The sequence below is a fragment of the Elephantulus edwardii genome, unplaced genomic scaffold (genome assembly GCF_000299155.1).
Source record: "Elephantulus edwardii isolate Elephantulus edwardi_28Jun2011 unplaced genomic scaffold, EleEdw1.0 scaffold00456, whole genome shotgun sequence".
Lineage (NCBI taxonomy): Eukaryota > Metazoa > Chordata > Mammalia > Macroscelidea > Macroscelididae > Elephantulus > Elephantulus edwardii.
In genome coordinates this window covers 835,106-841,921 of record NW_006400206.1, presented here as the reverse complement: position 1 = coordinate 841,921, position 6,816 = coordinate 835,106, and the positions used below count along the sequence as shown (strand labels likewise).

The 6,816-nt window shown below is 38.2% G+C and overlaps 1 protein-coding gene across 1 annotated transcript in view; it reads left to right on the top strand.

The window, feature by feature from the left end:
* The window catches only part of LOC102856866 (killer cell immunoglobulin-like receptor 2DL5A-like), a 24,760-nt gene that overhangs the window by 16,635 nt on the left and 1,309 nt on the right, over positions 1-6,816 (top strand). The gene's annotated exons all lie outside the window — the stretch shown is intronic.

Below are 6,816 nucleotides of genomic sequence, written 5' to 3'. Positions count from 1 at the left end.
CCCCCCCTCACCTCCCCCAATCCTACCCCCAACCCCAAATATAATCCACTCTGCAACGGAGGCTAGGATTTTGAAGCTCCATCTCACAAACCTTGGACACATGGCCAGGAGATACCAGTCCTTGGAGAAGGAAATCGTGCTTGGAAGGGCGGAGCGACAACACAGGATAGGAAGACCCTGGATAAGATGGATTGACACAGTAACTGGGAATAGATGTGTCAGAGTCAATGAGATAGGTTTAGGGGATAGCGCAGGCTTCAGAGCTGTTGTACAGAGGTCGCTCTGAGGCACAGGTGACTTGATGGCACATAACAACAATAACATATCTAAAAGAGAAGTAATTATATTTAATGTGTTGTTTTTGTTGAGTACCATAGCGTTAGAATCGACCCATAGAAGATACTTCAGTGGGTTTTCAGAGGCAGTTAATCACAAGGGAGGAGATTGCCCATCCTTCTCCCATGTAGCAGTAGCAGCTGGTGCCCTTGAACTGCATGCCTTCAGGATGGCAGCACAGCTTCTTGCCACTAGGACAATTTTATACATAAAAATTTGTAGACCTATAGCAAGCAATGTACAGCAAAGGGATGGAAGGAATATCTTCTTATGGTTAAATGTCATTGCTCGGTTCCACAGTCAACGCTCTTTTACCAGAAATCAGGAATTCAAAAGATTAATTGAATTGGGAAGTCTGTAGTCAGAGACCTCTCCAAAGTGCTAATGAACAAAGATGTCAGTCTAGAGTCAAAGGTGCATCAGATCCAGGCCATGGTCTTCGCAATTACTTGCTATGTATTAGCAGGACAATGAGTAAGGATGATAGAATAAGAATTGATGCATTAATGTGGGTTTCCATAATTCAGAGTCAACTGGATAACAAATAATAACAAAATACACTATAATGGGCTCTGTGATAAATTTTGTAATAGATTTTCTTTTAATCTTCACAATAACTCTGGAGTAGATATTATTATTTTCAAGTTATAGAGAAAGGCAATGAAGATCATAGACATTTAAGATTGAAACAGCAGGTACTGCAGATTGACTTTAGAAAATATGCTAGAGTCCTAACTTGTGGACAGTACATTTGTTTAAAATTAAAGTCACTGAAGATGCTATCAGTTATATTAAGATAAAATCCTATTAGCAAACGGTAAATCCTAATCTAATGTGTTTTTATTAAGAAGGTACATGAAGATATATACAAGGAAGGTGGTAATTTGACTAGAGGCAGCAGTTATAGGAGGCAGAACTCTATGTCAAAAAATGAATGTATGAGGAAGAATAGAATCTCCTAGAAGCTAGAATATATGGAGACAACTGTCCTTCAAATTCCTTAGTTGTAATCAACACTGCTAAAACCTTGGCTACCAATCAATAAATTTCTGTTCTCCTACAGTAAAAACAAACAAACACACCGAATTGATGCATTTCAGCTGTGGTGTTGGAGAAGAGTATTGAACATACCATGAATTGCCAGTGAAACAAGTAGATCTGTCTTGGAGAAGGTAAAACTAAGTTTCTCCTTGGAGGCTAGGATTTTGAATCTCTGTCTCACATACTTTGGGCACATGGCAAGGAGGGATTGGTCCTTGGAGAATGACATAATGCTTAGAAGGGTAGAGAGACAGCACAGGAAAGGAAGACAAAGGATGAGACAGATTTACATGGAAGCTGGGGCAATGGGATTAAGTTTGTTAGAATCTGTGAGACTTAGAATAGGACCGGATTTGGATACCTTGTACATAGGGTTGGTATGAGTCACAGGCAACTTGATGATACATAGAAATGACAACAACAACACTTTTGGGTTACCAGTACTTTTTACATTCTAAGGGCTGTGTGAATATCTTCTTTAGTCTTACTAGTTAACATGGAATAGGCAATCTTGAAGAAAGTGAAACTAGGATGCTCCTTAGAAGTAAGGATAATGAAACTTTGTCTCATGTGCTTTGGTCATTTTTTTCAGGAGGTACTAGTCCTTGGAGATAGGTAACTGGGAAAGATGCTGGGAAAGATAGATGATCAACAAAAGAAAGAAAGATCCTCAATGAGATTAATTGATTATTACAATAAGCAGTAAACTTGACAAGACAGAGATCATGAAGATGTTGCAACACAGGGCAAGGTTCAGATAAGGTCACTGAATCCTAATTGACTTCATGGTACTTAGCAACAACATGACAGAAATTTTCATTTCATGCCAACTATTTGTGGAATTTTATTTTCAAAGAACTTGGGCATTGCTTTACAAATATATACAGAATTGAGGTTATTTCTTCATCAGAATACTTGCTTAACCAATACTAGGTTTATACTTTTTTGCTGTTTCTATTCAAATATTTTTATTTCATTGTTAAATTATAATATAATCTTTTTAAAAGCATTTAGAATTATAATTATGCTCAACATGTCTATGAACGATCAATTACAAGGTGTCAAGTGTAAAAATATGTCTGAGAACTGATAAAATAGTTTTCTTAAAATGACTGTAATGAGATGAAAGAGGTAAATAAAAGAAATATTACATTTTTCCCCTTATCCTTTTGGGGAGATATTCCTCAAAAACTGTATAAAGATGCTAAAATAAATACAAATTAATAATAACTTTCAAAAGGACTTTAAAAAAGTTAACAGGTTCCCACCTATCAAATTTTAGAAATCTGTGAAAATTAAAAATATTCATTATTGACACAGAAAAAGAGATGTAGATATCCTACATATAGCAAATATTAATCTTTGTGGAGTGAAGATCTGAAGTTTGACTTCCTTTTGTGCTTGAATACTTGATAAGTTCAAATAGTAAAAGAGCTGAATAGAAAATTTTGCAGGGCAGATCAGAAGACAGAGTAAGGAATTATACTGAAATGTGCAAGGAGCTCTAGTAGTAAAAACAAAAGGGTTGAACTTGGTCAGCAGTTCTTAAGCTGAAAGAACTAAAGAATGCATTTAAGCCATGAGTTGCAGTACTTAAGGATGCTATGGGTAGAATATTAAATGACCCAAGAATCATTAAAAGAAGATAGAAGGCGCATACAGAGTTATTTTACCAAAAAGAATTGACTGACAGAAGAATTTCAAGGAACAACATATGATCAAGAGGCAATGATGATGAAGGAGGGAGTGTAGGCTGCTCTGAAGGACTTGGCAAAAAATAATGCCCTGGAAATTGGTGGAATACCAACTGGACTATTTCAGCAAACAGATGCTGCCCTGAATGTGCTCACCAGGTAATACAAAGAAATCTGGAAACAGCTACCCGGCCAACTTACTGGAAGACATCCATATTTATCCTTATTCTAAAAAATAGGTGATTCAACAGAGTGTAGAAATTATCAAGTGACATCAATAGTATCACACTCAAGCAGATTCTTGCTGAAGATTATCCAGAAATTTCTGAGGTGGGTTTAGAAGAGGTCATGGTACTAGTGACATTATCGTCAATGTCAGATGGATCTTGGCAGAGAGCAAAGAGTATCAAAGAAATGTCTATCTGTGTTTCATTGACTATGCAAAGGCATTTAACTGTATGGATCACAACAAAATGTGGATAACCTTGAGGAAAATGGGAATTCCAGAACACTTAATTGTGCTTATACGAAACCTTTACTCAGACCAGGAAGCAGTCCTCAGAACAGAACAAAGAAACACTGCATGGTTCAAAATTAGGAAAGGAGTGCATCAGGGGTGTGTCCTGTTTCCATACATTTACAGTCTATATGCAGAACAGATCATTCAGGAAGAAAGGCTAATTGAGGAAGAATGTGGTATCAGGGTTGGGGGAAGATTTATGGTCAAACTATGCTATGCTAATGACACAATCTTGATTGCTGAAACTGACAAGGACCTGCATCACTTTGTGCAGAATGTCGAAGACTGTACTTTCAATGTGGATTGAAGCTCAACATCAAGAAGACAAAGATTTTCACCACTGGGCCCATTGGGAGCACCATGATAGATGGAGAAGAGATAAAAGCTAACATTACAGCTTGCTTGGCTTCACAATCAATACTCATGGTACCAGTAGTCAGGAAATCAAAAGACTAATTGAATTGGGGAGCAACGATATGTCAGTCTAGAGACTAAGGTGTGTCTTATTCAGGCCATATTCTTAGCAATTACTTGCTACGCAACAAAGAGCTGGACTGTAACTAAGGATGGCAGAAAAAATGATGCCTTTGATGTTTGAGAAGATTGTTGAACATACCATGGACTGTCAAGAAAACAAATTGTTCTGTCTTAGAAAGGGTGAAATTAAATTTGTTCTTGGAGGCTAGGATTTTTTTAAGCTATATCTCACATACTTTGGGCACGTTGCTAAGAGAGATTGGTTCTTGGAGAACGATATGATTCTTGGAAGCATGGAAAGACAGCAAAGGAGAGGAAGACCCTGGATGAGATGGATTGATACAGTGACTGGAGCAATGGGGGTTGGTGTGTCAGTCAGTCAGACTGACTCAGGACAGGGCAAGCTTCAGAGCAGTTATACACAGGGTCTCTATGAGTCTTAGGTGACTTGATCACCCGTAACAACAACAGCAACAACAACAAAAATAGAAAATATAAAGAAGTAATGAGGTAGTAAGAACTGGCACTCAGATTCTCAAGAGAGAACTGATTTTGGAAAGAGGCTCTAAGAATATTGATAGCAGAATATGTGCTCCTTACCCTTATTCAAGGACCTGGGTGTTGGTAGATGCCATGATATTGAAGAGAAAGTAAACTACTCTCTGTAAGGCAAAGGAAATAATTGTTTTTATTTGCTCTTGAAAGGAGAGAGGTAATGGCAGACAGAATAAGTGTGAGAAAGATGAAAGCCAGAATGATGTACACCAAAAAGGATATATTGATCTCTGTGGTAGCCAGGAAAAATAATTAGCTGTGCTGACTGCAATTCACAGTTACCACAAGAGTGTCAGGGTACAACAGTGTCATATAAAATTTTCCCAGTAACTAGTATTTAGAGAGAGAGTTCTGAAGGCAGAGTAGGTAAGGGATTATGTTGCCAATCAAATGACAGGTGGCTGGAATCCACCAGCTGTTCCTTGGGAGAAGGATGGGCAATCTCCTTCTGTGTGATATACAGTGGATATCCATGCAGGTTCAGCTATGAGTCAGTTCCAACTCGACGACACCAACTTTTATAGTAGATTGCCAGGCCTTTTTCCCAAGATGTTTCCAGGTAGAATGGATCCATCAACTTTTGGCTGGTAGTGGAATGTAGTAAGCATTTACAGTGGTGATGAAGAGTTGATAGCATTTTAAGAATGATGATGACTATCCTTTGCTCAGTAGTGATTTTTTTTTCCCTTTTCCTCTCTACTTCAGCTAAATCCACAAATTTTTGCTGTCAGTAATTTTTTGTAAATTGTGTTTTTTTTATTAACTGGAAAAGAGACATATTACATGTAATAGTTATCATATGTGGAACAAAAATATGACAAGAAGCTTTGATTTTAAAGACCAACCACTATCATCTAGATCACTCTTTCCAAACATCCATGCTATACCAAATTTTCCTCTTCTGTTATTCCAACTTCTCAAATTGTTTGCTCAAATTGTATATTATACAAACACAATCTTTAATTTTAAAAACAATAAATAAATATCATAGTTCCAAGTCACTATTCAAGACAAATGGTTATTAATATTGAGATTTAAAACACTTTCTTCTTATGATGATTTATGAGATACTTTATTTAAAAATGTAAATTTTTTAGTTATATTCAAATGTAAGGTACATATCTCCTCCTCTTGCAAGACTCACTCCTCACACAAGATCCACTCCTTGGGGTATCTTACCTTAGCACCCAGCTGCCACCCCTGCTGTCCAGTGCCAGGAGCATCAATATCACAAATACTTTGACCTTAAACACTGCAGCCTAGATACATCACGTGGGATTTCTTAAGCTCAAGTAGAAGAGGCTGAGTGGAGGTATGGTTTCAGAAGGGCAACAATCATCCTGCTTCAGATGGACTGCTCTACCTCAGTTGTTGTTGTTGTTAAGTACCATTGAGTTGCAGGCGACTCATAGCAACCCTATGAAGGAGAGTCTTCAATGCTTGGGTGTCTTTCATCCTCTCTCCAGGTTCATAGGGTTTCCGGAGGCAAGCTATTACGGAAGTGGATACCACTCCTCCTTCCAAGCTTGTTTTAATTGGGGAGCTCCACCCCACTCTCGTATGCAGTGGTTAACCAACCATTAACACATTTGACACATCAGTGTCACAGTGTTCAGCCTCACAGCAACCACAAGTTACTGCTGTACGGCAACTTGTACTTCAGGGCTACACAACCTAGAGGAATGTCTGAAAAAAAACAATGAAAGACAGGCCCGAGGGCCACACATTAAAAGTCACCCACCTTTGGCTTGGTAGCATCGCTTTTTGTCCTCTAGGCCAGCTGATCTCTCTCTCTCTGTGTTGATGTTATTGTTGTTAAATGCTGTCAAGTCACAGGTGACTCATAGAGACCCTATGAAGGAGAGTCCTCAGCACTTGGGTGTCTTTCATCCTCTAGCTGCTGTTCTCCAGAGGAGATAAATATTTCCATACCCTGGGTTATTACATAGTTACAACAACCTAAAAAAAAGGTGGGGGGGGAAATCATCACAATACAGAGAGGTACAGCAACACAGTACTGGCAATAACAGAAAAGCATGAAAATGCAATCCAGAATATTAGGAACAATATAGCACAAGTTTTCAACAAGCTGGATGAACAAAAATGTAGAGCTGAAGAGATGAAACAGAGAGTCAGTGAGCTGGAAGGCAAGAGCCTCACTAGAAATATGTTGTTGTTGTTGTTGTTGTTGTT